Source organism: Oryzias latipes, chromosome 6 (assembly GCF_002234675.1).
Source record: "Oryzias latipes chromosome 6, ASM223467v1".
NCBI lineage: Eukaryota > Metazoa > Chordata > Actinopteri > Beloniformes > Adrianichthyidae > Oryzias > Oryzias latipes.
Window position 1 is genome coordinate 432,783 of NC_019864.2, and position 17,152 is coordinate 449,934.

The 17,152-nt window shown below is 42.5% G+C and overlaps 1 protein-coding gene across 3 annotated transcripts in view; it reads left to right on the forward strand.

The window, feature by feature from the left end:
* Positions 1 to 17,152, forward strand: part of LOC101162415 (liprin-beta-2) — a 106,736-nt gene that overhangs the window by 1,129 nt on the left and 88,455 nt on the right. The window lies entirely within an intron of this gene.

Below are 17,152 nucleotides of genomic sequence, written 5' to 3' on the forward strand. Positions count from 1 at the left end.
TGCAGCACTGATGCTGCGTGCTGAAAGTGAAGAGGAAACCCACAAAACACGCATCCCATTAAACGTTTGTAATTCAATGGAGGCCAGCTGTTATAGGGGAATGGAAATGAGAAAGCAGCACACGCGGGCGCCACGCTGTTAAACTGTCAGGGAGCAAATCAAGAGTTTGGCTTAACTGGAGTTCCAACAAAGGAAAGGCTTTCAGCGAGTTTCATTTAGACAATCTGCGCAGGAGTGCGCGCAACTTATGGCGCACTGAACAGGCTGAAAAGGCTTTTGTGTGTACAAATATGGCATGCAAAAAATATATTTAAAAATGGAGGAATTTCCAAACAGCTGCAAACTGGTGGTGTTTGGTCTGGAAAAAACTGCAAATAAACAAGAAAACACATTAGTCATAGAGTACAATAGAATGGAAAGGAATAAAGAGAATAGAATAGACTTTTAATGGCATGTTCCATGCATGATGACACTCTAGACCAGGGGGGTCAAACTCATTTTCACTGAGGGCCACATCAGTATAGCAGCTGTCCTCAAGGGTTAGATATAACATACATGTAACTAAATGTAATGAAAAATAAATGTAACTACTCGATAATGTTAAATAACTATTTTTTTTATTTATTATAACTTTTTAAAGTGACAATTCCAGTTGCATAGAAACATGTTTGCTTGTTATTCTAGCATAAATCCTTTTACATTTGATTCTGTCAGGTTAGGTTATATTGACAGTGTTTACGTCCTAATGTTTAGTTGCCCAATCCAATATTTCAAGTCAGATTCCCCCAAAATATGAATAAATACACAGCAATTTTTACATTTTATTTTAAGAAATTAAAAACTTTTATGCTCTCGCGGGCCACATAAAATGACATGGAGAGCCACATTTGGCCTGTGAGTTTGACACAGGTGCTCTAGACTATAAATACTAAGAAAAACTGTGACCTTAACTGAAATAATTTAAGGTAAATTGAACACAAAAACAAGTCTTCTAATCCACTTCTTGCACATTTCCCCTTTCAGCATCCGTCTTGTGTGTGTGTTCATGTTTGCTGAGTGTAGTGATGGTTGTGGGGATAGAAAGGGTTCAGGGGAAGCAAAGAAAATATGGTTACAAAAAGGAGGAAGTGTTTGCATGAATAAATGTTTCTTCGGGTCGGCGCTCTGTGGAACTGATAAGCGCCCGCTGTTTCTTTAGTTTAATTACTTTTTCTGCTGATTTTGAGGAAAAATGTTTGGTAAATGATGTCTACTTCTATAGCTCTTTACTACCTTCTTAAAAGGCCCAAAGAGTTCTACAGTCACAGTCCCGTTCCCACATGCACACACACACACACACACACACATTCACACACTGATGCTGAACACTGGCACCAACCTGTAACCACAGGAGCAATATGGGGTTCAGTGTCTTGCCCAAGGACACTTCGGCTCATGGGCAGGCAGAGCGAGAACCCTACCTCTGCACCACAGCCTAAAGGCCCGTACACACCGGGACGAATATTCGCCAGGCGTTTTTCGCCAGCGTTTTTCGCCACGTTTTTTGTGTTCACACCCAGGCGATTTTCGCTGACGGTGAGCCGAGCGAACATGCAATTTCATTCCCTGACATTAGATGGCGCTTAATGTAAACAGAAATACTCCTGTACACAAGGTGGCGCTGCGCAACTTTACGCTTCTTAAAGTCGCTTTTCACTCAGAAGAAGATAGCAAGTATTTACGCGCTTGTCCGAATAATACAAAGAAAACATGAATATTTCAAGCACCAGTAGCTCCAACTGGTACTTGGTAAGGGGATATTTAAGAATGTCCGTCATTATTTCTTTGCGGCAGTGTTGTTTAGTCACGAGGCGTTAAACGTCGGCGAAAATCGCCGGCGAAATTCGTCCCGGTGTGAACAGGCCTTAATGCATAAGGCAAGGCAGGTGTTAAAGTACTTCACAGAAATGACAGAAATTCAATAAATAGACAATCCAGTGAGCAAAGCAGGGAAATTGTAAGTTCTATTCAAATCACCTTAAATACCCACTGATGAAATTGATGCTTTCATCCCCTCTTTGCATTTAGGTTTTAATTATGACACAGAATAAGCGGTTTTAAGTATAAAATGAAAAAGCATTTTTAAGGATTGATTTTTCATTTTAATTTTGAGTCATTTGATGCAGTTACATTTTGAAAATGAAAAAGCATTTCTGTTAATCCATTTTAATTGTCAAATTAGACCTTTCTAAAAAAATTATGCTACACATTTAGCAGAGAACTTTTTGAAAATGAAATGTCAAATACCATTTTTTTATCATTTTAATCAAGTGACAGAAAAAGCTGTGTTGAAGAAGAAAAAGAAAAAGCATTTTGAAGTATTGCTTTTTCATTTTAATTTTGAGTCAAAAAATGCAGCTTCATTTTGAAAATGAAAAAGCAATACTTCAAAATGCTTTTTCTTTTTATTTATGCTACTCAATCGCTTCCATATGAAAGATTCAGGACCTCTGAAGGACTCTCTGCTTTTAGATATTATTGGAGGCTGGAGAAACTGGTACAAAAGACTTTGGAATGAGAGAACATAGTTTTGCATGAACGGAGTTAAAGGCGGTGAGTATTTTGTTCTGTGGATGCACAAACATAAAAAAAAGCCTCCTCAGCAAACGCTCTGACCTGAAAACACGCCTGAGCAACGCGGCACACAAATCTCACATTCTGACTTGTCGGAGAGGATTTCAAACCAACCAGCTGACAAGTGTGGAGGTGAAGGGAGACGAGGATGAAGATGACTAGCAATGAGCAGGGAACTCAGGGGAGTGGAAAACTCAGACACAGTGTGGGAAATCAGAGTTAAAATGTTAGGGACAGGTAGATGGAAGCAGGAGGTTTATAACTGTTAGGTGTTGAAATAATCCTGTGCTGACAGAAAACCTTCTATATTTCAAACACCTTCATTTAACTGTTCTGAATGAATTTGAATCCTAGGAGTAAGTGTTACAGTAGTTTTTTTATGAGATTTAGGTTTTATGTTTACCCCACTACCTAAAGCAACCACAAGGGGGCACAATCCAGGACTGTCATGTGCCTGTCCCAAGTCTGGATAAAGAAATGTGTCAGGAAGGGCATTTGACCCAAAACCAAAGGCCAACGCGGCACAAACAGAACCAGAAGAAATGCTTCAGTGCATTTTCTGGATGAATGTGTGACATTTAGAGAGTTCCCTGATTTTTTTTGAAGGCAGTTCTGCAACTTGATTAATCTAAAACATTTGTGGCTACTGTTGTTTTTGTTCCATTTCAGAGAAAAATTGCTCTTGTTGTGTCTTTCTGTGAAGCATTTAAATATTGTTGATCTGAGCTCACACCATGACTCTAGCTAAGAACTGAGGTCAGCTCAAAGTTTATTTCTGCAACTGTTTCAAATAGATGATGACTTCTGGATAAACAGTCTGTCAGATACGTTTCCTGTATTTAATATGTAAGAATTTTTTATCGTCATGTTCTGGACTCATCAACATAGGAGTTTCATCACTTTTAAAAATTAATCTTAAGAAACTAAAAAGACCCTTATTTCAAGAAACAATGTCTCAGTTTTTGTCGTGTTAGAAAATAACCTCATCAAGAAAGTTGTCCAAAGTAAAATAATATTAATTTAAATCAACATGTCTCAGTGACTAGTATTATTTTCTTAAAATGAGAACTCTGTGTAATACCATTTTTTTACCCAGTTGAATTTTTCGGGTGACTTTTTTAAAGAAAACATAACAAATTCTTGACTTATTTCTAGTGGGCCTGTTCTGTAGTGTTGGACGGGATGAAACATTTTGAATGTGAATCCAAAAGCATGCTTCATAGGTTGATTGGCAACTCTAAATTGTCCCTAGGTGTGAGTGTGAGAGTGAATGGGCGTGTGATTGAGGACATTCTACCCTGCGACAGACTGGTGAACTGTCCAGGGTGTCCCCTGCCTTCGCCCACAAGTGGCTGGGATAGGCTCCAGCAGCCCCGTGATCCAGAAAGGGATAAAACGGAATGGAAAATGAATGAATCCAAAAACAATTTGCACTTTATTCTCCTTAGAGGAAAAAGGAACATGAAGCAGTTGTTTGAACATGATTCCTTTTTCAAGGGCAGGTCTTTGAGCATTTGTTCTTCTTAACTTGTGTTTGCATGAGTATCAGCAGAGACCCTTTAAGGCACAAAGACTCCAACGATTCCTCTCACTGACTGTAAGCTTATCCAGTAACGTGATCTGCTGCTGCTCCGGTCAGGATGGCTCGTTCGGTTATGAGCCTGTAACCAAAGCCCCCTGCAGACGCGCTGAACTGTAGCTTTTGTTTGATTTTTTTTACTTTTTGTTGTCGTCCCCTAATCATGAGAGAAGTGAGCACCACAGGTTTTTATCAGGCTAGAGAGCAATGGCTTCAGGGGTCAGTTTACTTGAATAGATTCCAGATAGGCAGCAGCTGGTTCGGCTGTGGCATATCAGGATCCTGCAGCTCACCTTCCCACCTCTGAAACTTTGTACCGCATTGATGTAAAGCCCAGATAATCCATAGCATTGCATTTCCTGCCGCCTCCGACTTTTATCTGTCACCATGTCTGGGATGAATGCAAGCAGTAAAGAACAGGAAACTGGTCACAGCAGAGCAGCAGCAGTGGGGTCCGGACACCGGTGAGGAAAAAGGGGGAAATGTCCCGTCTCGTTAGTGTCTGTCCACAGATGCATCACGAACCGTTGTGGACCCATTGCTGATTGTTTCTATGGTAAAGTGCGTTCCTGTTTTTCCCCACAAACAACACTTTGATTCTGTGTGAAAGGAAAGCGGCAGAGAGCTTCCATAGGAGCAGAAAAGTGCCAAACCGGCACTGGTTTGCTGGATCTCACTGCGTAAAAGAAATTTTCTTGAACGTGTCTGAAAGAAGAAGTCTGAAAACACTTTTCCCTTGAAAAAGAATGATCCCATTACAGCAGCAGAAAAAAACGCTAGAATCTTTGTTGAGACTATGATGTCTTGTTTTTCATTACCTACGTTGTGCATCTGAATAAATTACATCAAAACATGGTAATGACTAAGCATAAAGTTATTTTACCTGCCTTATTCTTGTCTTGGCTAAATGCTTAAGCTAACTTATGTTTGTTGGATTTCATGCTAGACTCAAAAAAACAAAAACATTTAAAATATCTTTAAATGATTAGAGTGAAGGCTCCAGCTGACGTAAGACAACCTTTTCAGGTGTAAGAAAAGAAAAACTGACAAGAAGAAACTTCACCAGAAGGCCATTGGCTACACTGGTGGAGACAAGAGGAAACATGCCTGAACCCGCCAACTCTGCGCCCACTGAGGGCTCCAAGAAAGCTGTGATCAAGGCGGCTCCAAGTAAACAGATTGCTCCACTGGCAGAAACCATTGACTGTACAAGATAACTGGAATCACTAACCCCTCGGGTTCCTCTGACTCCAAGAAGCCAAAATCCTGTGGACTTCTGTAGCAAAATTAGCTATAATTACTTATTAACTTTGTCAGAATAATCACATCTGAGCCTGGGGGTGTCCGTGTCCCTGTGGTGTGGGTTCTGGTCCTTGCCCTCATGCGCCAGCCTTCTCCAAAATTCCAACTGTGGGTGATCCTGGTCAGGACATGTTTACAGGGGTCGGCTGGCCCCTGCCTTGCTCTCTCCTGGACCAACTGTGGGCTGGGTGGGTGTCTGCCTGGTCCGTGGAGCGGGTCTCCCTTAGGGGGTGCAGTGGTGCTGAAAAGCAGGACAAACCAGCAGGTGGCGTTACATCTCCCATGTCCATCATTGGTTCACCCTTCTCTCCCATCAAGAAGTAAGGGGAAATTCTTCCTGATTGATTCAATTTTTGTATCTGTGCATGGATTTTAGAACTTTATCCTGTTGTGGTTCTTTAACAGTCAGTCCTCTGCTTTGCAAAGCCTTACGTAAGAAGCTGCAGCATTGGAGCAAACAGAGGACCATGACTATTCACCAAAGGGAGGAGCCTCTGAGAATCGCAGGGATCAGAGGAAAGCAGGCTTCACCTGTTTGCTCCTTTTTGCTGAGGCCAGATGTTTACTGTTGAAAAGCTGCAGGACTAATTGATTAGTTAGGTCATTAAGTTTATATACAATATACTGTGTGGTCATACTGCTTCCTGTTTTGGTCCTGGTGTGTCCTCTCATATTTGCTGTGTCAGCTCTAGCAAACAGCAGAGTGAGACTGAAAGCATGGCGTCACTCGCGGGCTCATTGCTGGGGGTCTGTCGAGCGTGTTGTTTTTACAACGCTGGCGTGCTGACTCTGCTCTCTGAGCTTTGTGCTGCCTTTTGGCCCCTAAGGCCGTGGCAGGAGCTCTGGGAGTTTGTGCGGACCACAGAGCTCGGTGCAGATGTTCTTCCAGGTGTGTCTCCAAACGAGTCCCTGTCATTTCCTGAGCTGTAAAATTATACAGAGATTTTCAAGGTTTTTCAGGTAAAAGTGCGAGGAACTTAGTTTTACGGGAGGTTCACATCTCTTTTCGTCTTTTAGCTAAATATATTAAAAAACTTAGTTTTACAAGTACATCAACATACTTTCTCCTTTGTTTTGACCTTTATAGAGTCTGCACAAAAAATCTGTCCATGTTTTTATCATTTTAAAGCGAAATAAAGGCTAAATCATAACTGTGTGGTAATTGGATTAATTGTTCATGAAGAGGTCAAGAGACTTTACAGGCTCTTCAAAAATCACCAAGATTTGTTTCAATGTGAAAGACTTGAGCTTGTGTGTTTCCTGAGTGGATTTTCCTTAAGTGTTCACAAGCAGAGTTCAGTTTCATTAATGGTCTGAAAGCTTCTGCAGAGAAAAGTTGTGGTGCATCCATCTGAAAGTGTTGTTTCCTCCATAAACACAACCACAGTGGCGTGTTTGATGGAACAGTGGTTTACAGTTTTTACAGGATAATCAGTCATATTCTTTTCAAAACAAACGCAATAAACATCTGCAGAAATGAAATATGAATAACAGGACCAGGAGAACCATGTCTTCCTTTATCCATCCACGTGTTTTCATTGTCTAGAGTGCAGGTTTTCAGCACATCTGCAGACATTCATTCTCACTGATATGTTTCACATAAATGATTTATTGATCTACTCTGCTGAAGATTATTGAAGACTTGATAACCAAACCGATCAGAAACACCTGATTTAGAGACAAATATCTTTGTGCATTACACTCAATTAGTTTTGCATAAATATTCCTCAAACTTAGCTTGAGTTTGACCTAAAGTCAGAATTTAGTCACAACTCGGATCTCAGAAAGCTGTTTGGCTGCTGTGTCTTCAGGATGCAGCAAACAGCAAACAGAATCTTTGTTGGATTTTAGAAATGTCCCTAAATTACTTAATGTTTTGATTTTGAATCAATTTAACCTGTTAGAGTTGTCTGGCTTTGCTCTGTCGTTGCTAGAGAAAATGAAGATGAAAATTTATGAGTATTATAATATAAATAATAATAACAATAATAATAATAATAAGTCAACTAAAAGTCCAAAAGTTAACAATAGATGTACCCTAAAAAAACAAAGAAAAACAATAGATTTTCTGATTCATGTTAGTGATCAGTTTGTGTAACATAGATGCTATGGTGTCGGTTTCAAGCAAACAGTCTGGCCTCTTATCAAAATCTGTTTCCACAAATCTTTTGAACATATCCAGACTGTATTACTAGTTGGTAACCACAGTGATCCATCTGGGTTAGCTATTTTTATTGCTAAGGCCCACTTTTTCCTGAAGTCTGAATCCATTGGAAATCTGCAAGAAAAGTTCAGTCACTGAGTCAGAAATGAATAAATCTGTATTACTATAATAGCCTAGTCCTAGTATACTGTATATAGATTTAACAAAATAAAGTTTACATTTATGTTGACAGCAAATTATATGTACATCATGCAGCATGTTGATAACAGCCCTGCAGCATCATGCATGTCAACATGTGAATGATTAATGAAGCCCCTGCAGCATTAAAAGAAAAAAATTACAGTACTTACCTGTGAAATGTTATGCCTTCGTGGACTAATTTCTCTGATTTTGGCAGTTGAAACCTGCACAATGAAGTGGCATTTTGCAAAAAATGTGTTCACATGCATGCACTGCAGCAGTGAGTTGACCTCACCAAGATGGCGGTGCTCTCCTCCCATGAGGAATGACATGATGTCTCCTCTAGCGATGTAACTCATTGCTGTAAGCTACCAATTTGATCTGATTCTCTGACCCAAATGGATCCAGGACATCTTCATCCAAACTTCCAGCAGTGAAACTCAGACAGAAATTCCTGCTGCTGAACAGTGAAGTTTTCCAGATTCTTGGATTTCTTCCAGATCATCAAGTAGAAATGAAATATGTGTCCAAACAAACAAACAAGAATGAATGTCAAAATCCATTCACATGTTAGTTTACTAAAGTTCAGCCCTCTGTTGTTTTTCCACATCAAAGAACATTCTAGCACACTGGATGGTCACATGACTTTGCTAAATTCAAAGTGTTTCCACACATTAGACTGGAATGACGGTTGATCACTTTTTGCTGACATCACATGTGTTGACCGCTGTGATGTTACTTGTTTTTTTATATGTTATAGTAAAATAAACTCACCATGTCTGAATCTAAGTGGTATTTGCCGAGTTTAATATATTGCATTTTGAAACTGTTTTATAATGGTGTAGTGTCATGGCTAGCAAGGCTAGTCAGACCCAGATGCTGGAACCCGGAAGGAAGACAGGAGGTGAGTTAAGGTAAGTAGGAGGTTTTATTGCTCCGATGATGTTGGTTTTATGTTGCGGCAGGACGGCGGCAAGACTTGAGGTTCGGCAATGGCTCGTGACGTGGTTGGAGGTCTGGCAATGGCTCGTGAAGCGTCCTGCAGCTTGATGAAGCTCCGAGAGGAGGTAGGTAACTTCGGATGAAGTTCAGCTTGGGTAATCACGGATTCAGGCGTCCACTCGTGGGATTGAGGTTCCATCAGGGGCAACGAACTCGCGATGAATGCTGATCCTGGAGCTCCTTAAGTAGGTCTGGCAGAGTGATGAGTTGAGTGGCCACAGCTGGGATGAATCAATTGCCAACCAGAGAGGGGAGGCGGAGGAGAGCTGACAGAGGCACCATGACATGTAGATTGAATCGATCAACCACTTTTTCAGACTGATCAATCAGGTTGGATTGTGGAAATACAAATAAATTCATTAATTAAGCCGATTAATCATTACGCCCCTACTCAAAACAGCATAATCACAATTAATAGACCTCTGGGAATCCTTTTACAGTAGATGAAAAGATGATCAGAGTGAGAGTTTAATGAATCTGTAAAACCATGGAAGGACCCTGTGGAAGACAGATTTTGATTTTAGCAACTTCAGAGGGGTTTATTCAGAAACATGGTTTCCTGCTGCAGTGAAGCGTTGCTAGAGAAAAGGTTCAGCTTTGGCTGTGCAGCCAGACTGTGATGAATAATCACTGACATCAAATATAGGAAGTGTCTTCATAACCTAATGCACATTTTCAGTTGCAGCTTGGGGCAGCAATATAAGAGAACATTATTTGGATTACATAAATCAGCTTTTCATTTTGTGAGTGATGTCGCCCACATACACATTAATGCATAGCTCAGTGGTTCCCCCACTTTTGAATAAATCTGCTTGTTTATGATTTTCTTTCTGTCAAAGCTTTCTTGAGGGGAGACTTATTCTGTGTGAGATGCATTTTCTGCCTTTATTTCCTGTTAAGTTTTGGCTGCTGAAGCTCAAGCACATGTGGCTCTTTCATCCATCTGTTGTGGCTCCCTGTGACTTTGGAAAATAATGAGTATTTTATAATAATTAAATTTTATTTTAGTTTTTTCATTTTTAATGGCATTTCAAAGGCGCTGCTGGCTCCGCACGAAGCGCGAGCCACGTAAAAAAACAGCTTCGTAATGAGCTCATATTTATCGGGCGAGGCCTGCAGAGCTGATAACAGGGGGAGACACGCCGGGCGGCTTCAACACTCCGATCTTCTGCCGGGAACTTGACGTACCGCGGGGCAGAAACTGACTGAGAGTTCGCACCAGCGTTGCCAGATAGAGTCACAGGTTTCCAGCCGAAAAGTCATCTGAAAACCGCCAGACCCAGCCAAAAACCGCCCAACACAGCTTTTGTTGATGTTTTTTTTCACACTGGACTGATAAAATAAATGATTTTTCTAAATAAAAGATAGTTCAGACTAACAATAAAATCTGTACACTATTGAATATTTCTTCAGCAGGCCGCCTTCTTCCATTCATTTGCTTAACCCGCTCTATCCCCGCTATAACCTGCGTTCTGCTCTTTCATCCTTGTGCTGCGCTGGAGCGCCCCGACTATCGTATTTTGCGCTCTCTGTGTAGAATACACTGAGGAGCGCGGGGAAACCAACTCTCAGCTGCAGAGGATGTGAACAGGTGAACAGGTAGAGAGCAAAAGCAGGTGGAGAGGCGGAGGAGGGGCTTTGGCTTCAAACTCTGTCAGAGATGCAAACACAGGCGTCAGATTGAGACGCAGCTTTCCCTGCGGGAGTTGAAGCAGAGACTTTCCCTGGGATGATTTTATGAACTCACACATGGAAACATGAATACCAAGTAGAACTCTTCAAAATAATAATCCTGATCTCTCCACATTCTCAGTGTCTACCATGCATTGATAAACACATCGCTCCATGCAGCGATCAGACCAGAACCAGTAACTCTTCCCAACACGGCCGCGGTATCATCCTTTAAAGAACAAAATGTGCATTTGCAGCGATTTATGCTTCAGACGATGTCCGATTGGCCAATCTCCATGTCAATCAAGTCCCGTACTTCTCAGTGAGGATTTTGATTGGCTGGTGAATTTTAAAGAAGTACTTTTTTTATCTTTTCTGGCCCGCGATCTACACTCATGTCATTGAAGATCGACCAGTAGATCGTGATCGAGGTAATAGGCACCTTTGAATAATATATACATGCATAATATACATAATGATGTCAAAACGGGTTGTGGCTCCGGGAGCTTTCTTTTTTATTAGGGGCGGTCCCAAATGGCTCTTTGAGTAAAAAAGGTTGCCGACCCCTGGCCTAGGAGTTATGACATCACCCAGAACTGTGTTTTGCGGGGGGGGGGGGGGGGGGGGGGGGGGGGGCAGAGCTATGTAGTGCAGCCTGCAGAAATGACTGGAGGGGCAGACTACAGGGCCGACCTGCCTCCGCTCTGCTGGCCAAGTCTGAGGGCAGAAAAATGTAGCTCCAATTTACAGTTTAATTGACTTGATAGATGAACTAATCCTGAAAGGATCCTCTTTACGGCCCTTCGTGGCTGCGCAAGGGGGGTTCATTCTGTACAGGAGACCGGCCCCTGTTCACGTGGATGCACACTCCCAGCTGAGGGGCAGTTTAGTGCCCCCCTGTTTTTTGAGTAGGAGATGCTAGCTCAAAAAGGCCTAGCCGGGGTTAGAACCACAAACCTTTTCGTGTAAATCACTGTGTAGTTCTTTACTAGAAAATATGCTGTTTTCACACATTTTTCCTGGCTGCAGCTTCATATATGTGACATAAATAACATGGATTGACCAGGTCACATGTACTTATTCAGTGATTGGCCTGGGCAGCTCCCAGTATGAATGTTAATTTTTTTTAAATGTTTTTAATTTGTGAGTTTTCTGAAATTCGGGCAGTTATCAGTGTGTTGCCTCACTTTGGACTCCTCTACAGCTGGAATGTAAGCTTCCATCACTCTGCAAAGTTGCCGTTTGCATTCACTGCACCGGAAGTTCATTCCAGTAAAGATCATCTCAAACAAATGGTTATTGGCGTATGCATATACTTTAGCTCTTTACTACCTTCTTAGAAGGCCCAAGCACTTTACAGTCACAGTCCCATTCACCCATGAAGCCACACATTCACACGCTGATGGCAGCTCCACTGTAAAAGTCAGGCGCCAACCTATAACCACCAGGAGGAAACAAATCCCCATTTGATAGCCTTTGCTGGAACCTTTTCTATAATTTAGTTTTTCCTGGGTTGGTACCTTGTTGCTCTGTGTTTGTCTGGTTGATGACGGACTCTTATGTCCCTTTAAAGCAAGAGGGGCGCTCCCAGGTGTTGAGAACCAGTATTCCTTCATGCTTCCAGGTGTGTCCAGCTGATATGAAAATGCTAGGACTGAATTTGTAGAAAACAAGCTGGAATTGGGCCCTCGGGGCCCTCCCCTGCTCTACCCTGTTCAGTGGAAAAGGGTCTGCTGCAGTGCGTTCACACACTGCACCGTTTCTGTTCGGCAATGCGGCACCAGAATATGCATGACCAATGAAATCCATCCATTTTCAGAACCTGCTTCATCCCTGTTGGGGTCACAGTGTCGCTGGAGCCAACCCAGCTACTGTTGGACCAATCATTGCTGATTGACCATGCCTGATTCCCACATCTAAGCATCAGTATCGCAAAAAAAAGGGGCCTGAATTGACTTCATTTGGTTGGAGCTTGAAGTAAACTATTTTTTGTGGCTGACGTCACAGTCACTCAGTCCAGTTCTCATATACAGTCAATGGGAAACAAGCAGCTTTGCACTGATATGCAACATTCTACAGTTGGAAAGTCCTCAATCGATGTAAATCCTCTGATTCTGTCAGCCAATACTCACCTATGGTCATGAGCTATGGGTCATGACCGAAAGAACGAGGTCCTGAATACAAGCGGCTGAAATGAGCTTCATCCGTAGGGTGGCGGGGCGCTCCCTTAGAGATAGGATGAGAAGCTCGGCCACCCGCGGAGAGCTCGGAGTAGAACCGCTTCTCCTCCACATCGAAAGGACGCAGTTGAGGTGGCTCGGGCATCTAGTCCGGATGCCCCCTGGACGCCTCCCTGGAGAGGTGTTCCGGGCATGTCCCACTGGGTGGAGGCCCCGGGGAAGACCCAGGACACACTGGAGAGACTACGTCTGTCGGCTGGCCTGGGAACGCCTTGGGGTCCCCCCAGAGGAGCTGGAGGAAGTGGCTGGGGCGAGGGAAGTCTGGGCATCTCTGCTCAGTCTGCTGCCCCCGCTACCCGGTTCCGGATAAGTGGAGGAAGATGGATGGATGGATCTGTCAGCTTTGCATATTGGTGCAAAGCCGACATGAAAAGCAGCTTTTCTCCACCTCTGAATCAGCTGATTCAAGTCGATTCTGTGAGCCGTCAAAGAGTCGGTTATTTCTGTGATGCCAGCAACAGCTTCGGTGTTAAAGGGTTAAATAATAATCATCTAGACATTACTACCCATTTCTAGGATTTTAATTTTTAATCCTCTAGAGCACGTGTAATTGCTTATGTGTGTGTGTGTGGGCTCACATTATTATTCAGCTTTAATACTTTTATGTCATAAATGGTTGCAGAGGGAAACTCATGATGTTCAGAACAGTTTCTGAGGAAAAAATGGAGAAAACAGCAACAGGAGGATTTTTTTTTCCGACTAAAGGACAGAGGAAGGAGCACCCCAGTCTTTAATGTCAGTGGTCCTGTCGCATTGATGTTAATTGCTGAGGAATCTGGTGTTTCTTGTTGGCGTGGGTCAATGCGCACACACAGTTGTATTTACCCTGTGTGACAGTGGGCCTGGGGGGTTTGGGCCTGGCCTCTAACTGGTGATACTAATCCAAACGGGCTAAGTCAAACAAGGAGGAACGGGAGAGTTGCGCCCGGCGCTCCGTCTCCTGCGGTCTGTGCGTTGGTGTTTTGTCCCTGCTCCTGTGTGAGGAGGCTGACGCTCTTCTGAGGAGTGCAGGTGCACGAGTCTTTTGGCATTTCCTGTTCCTGCTTGCTCATCTAAGCATTTTGAAGGTTTTAGTGATGTGCATGTGCAAGTTTCTAGCTTCCTGGTGTGCAGAGAGTACATTTCAGAGATTATCTGTTGACATTTTTCATTTGCGTTCTGACCTTTTGGTCTCGGAGTGAAAGGTTCATGTTGGACCTGATACTGTTCCATAAAACTCCTGGGGGTAGACTTGCATCCTGTCTTGTCTAGAGTGGTACACACAACCCAGAACCAGGTTCCAAAGCTTCTGCTCTTGTTAGGAAGCACAAACTCCAGATTGTAGTTTTTCCTTCCACTCCACAACCCGGCTGTTCTAGACAGCATCCCTTTGTGCTGGAGTCAGAGGTACAGTGAAGCCACCTTTCATTTGCATTAACAGGGACTCCCACAGAGTCAAACTGAGGCTGCAAAGATGTAGATGTTCTTCTCGGAGATGATGTTTCTTGTGAGGAAATCTGTTTAAACTTCAGTTTTTCTGCACTAAATGCAGTTATATAATGTTTTATGTAATGTTAGCTCCACGAACCAAATAAGCATTTTGGACTTTTTACTAGTCAGATTCTTGAAAGGTCCTTTCCATTGGTAACAGAGAAGCTGTTTACATGATATTGGGAGTAATCAGGTAAATGTAATGGATCAGATTTATTTCCATGCACTTCAGGACTCAGATTGGTGACAAACCCTGATTGACATGTTTTGAGTGTTTAATCCATTTCCTCTGTTTATATCTATGCAAACTTTACTCTCAGTTTTGAGCCACTTGACCTCTTCTTGTTAACGTCAGCCACAGACGTAGTGTTTAGATCCATGTTTGACAGGATTGTAACATGTCCACCATAGAGACATTTGAAGAACAGAGATCTTTTCAACTGTCTTGCTGTTGTGATAAACTGTAGACGTCTGGCCAGCTGGTGTTAATTAGCATAATGATATAGAGCATTCAGCCTATGTGAGCGGAGCTTCTTTTTTAGGTGTTCATTATAACTTTTTAACGCACACCCTGCAGCCAATCAGAATAGAGTATTCACCCGGATCACGGTATGAAACAGGGTAACAGCCATCATCTGCTAATAGATAAAAGGTTTTGCTGCTTACATGAAATCTGATCACAGTTGTTAAGAAAACTGCAGAATAAAAGGAAGCAGCCTGGCTTAAATATAAAGCTGCATCTCATGTTTAATCTTACCCACATATATTAATGCGCATGTCTGAAGTGTTTGACTATTCAACTTTTTTTTTCATTTTTAAATGAGACATTCTTAAAAGAATAGAGTTCTTGTATACAGTCAATGATAAAATCATCACAGGTAACATGTAAGCTAATTCAGCAGCTCCCTGATTATGTCCCTTCATGCTGCAAACATGCATCTGAAAGCAGCAGAGACTGTGAGGCGTCCAAAGCCTCCAGCCAGGAGAGACGCTCAAACACCGTGAGGGAGAAAACTTCCAACCTGGAGTCACACACTCGCTTCAGGCGAGGATTTGGGAGTGTCTCCAGGCTTAGACGGGACATCCAGTGGAGCTGCAGACATGTAGCTTCATCTGGGGTTTTCATTCAGGGGCAGAACAAGCAGCTGTTCCTTGATGTGATTGGATCCAGGCACCTGACAGGAACCTGATGTTATCTCACTGCCACATTCGTGAGTGGTGCTGTTGAACTGAGCTGATGGCAGACTGATGAAAGCCTTCCAACAGATGCTGAATTTGAAGGTAGAAGTACTAACTTTGCGGTTTGCCCCCCTCACAGCAGGGGGGGGGGGGGTGATTAAGGGGCTGATCCCACTTGGTCAACATGGAAGATGTTTGCCTGCCTGCTTTAAAAGCAGACAGTGATGGAGCGGGTGGAGAATGCTGTTGGTTTTTGGGACGGTGAGCCGGAACTGGAACAGAAGTGGGTTAGAGGGCTGTGTCAGCGCTGTTTATGTTACGCTTAGGAGTCGTGTCTGACAAACTCGTTTTTCTGGATCGTGATGTGTCAGGAAAAAGGCGTGTCTGCTTTTTGACTACCAAGACTTGCACGGGAAACCAAGGAACACAGCAGGGTGACATAATGTCAGGAGGCGATTTGGTAAGGAACATTTCCAACACATTGAACCATAATTACAGACAAACTAAGGTCCTGAACCCGGACTGCTGCTTAACCTTTGGTGTATTAATTAGTACATGTGTGATGGTTTGACACCGAGAGCTGAATGGTGACACATCAGTGCAGAGAAGACCTCCACCCGTGGGAATTCCTTGTGCTCTCTGTTGTCCCTGCAGGTCTGGCTGCTCAGTCTTGTTAAGTGTGTTCGAGTCTCTGTGAGCTGAAAGTTTTGAACAAACTATCAGGAAAAAAACAATTTTTACTTTATTTTCCTCTTGTTTATTTCTTGTTTTCCCCTTCAGTAAATGCAACTAATGAAAACACAAAGCTGTTCACTAACAAGGTATATTTAGTCTGTTCCTATTAGGACGCTTCTTTTGCTTAAAGAGTCAAAGATGAAGAGCAACTCCTCTTCCTCAGCTTTATTGTTCTTCATTTCTCTGATTTTATCATTTGTCCTGCACCTCAGTAATCCTTTCAACCTTTTTTGTGTTTTTTCAATTGAAAAAGACATTTTCTGTTGGTTTCTAATGTTGAAATTCAGCATTAAATCAGTTTTATCTTTTATGTAACAGTTGTTTTCCTGAGTTTGTTTGGGAAAGGAAATGTGTAAAATTTGGGGGAATCCTCAACCTGGGCGGGAAAATCCAACCTTTTGTATATTTTGAACGGAAAACCTCTCCGTAATATTTAGACACACTTCAAAGTTGTACATTTTAGATACAATTATGATGTAAAAACACGCAGGGATCCCTGTTGTAGAGTCATAAAAAGATCACGTCAAACATTAAGTCCTAAACAAGTTTCTTTTGGTTTGTCTTTTCAAAGTAGAAGAAGGAAGAAAGAGCCTTGGAGCGCTCAGAAAAAGTGGATGAAGCCGCGCTTTAGAGGAATCACAGAGACAGAGTCCACGTTCCGGTTCTGTTCAGGTTACTGTTTCCAGAAAACCTGGAGTTTGGGGAAAAACAAAACTTTTTTGTGGTTGGGCGGAGTTCCAGTTTTACGTGTTTAGAATCGTTTCATCATTTTTGTGTCTGCAAATAAACCTGGAGCCCAAACTAAACCTCTTTGGTCTCATAAAATGAACAAAGTCCTTTGACTTCCACGACGGTGAAAAGCAGGGTGCCCCCCCCCCTCTAATAATGACTCTGGAAATGTTGTGATGAAAAAACATGTTTTTGGCGGGGTGTAGTTAGTGTCAGCAACTGCTAACTCGGATGAACATTACTTTGCTTGGTGGGTGGGGGGCATTCTCCAAAGGCATCTGCAGATTA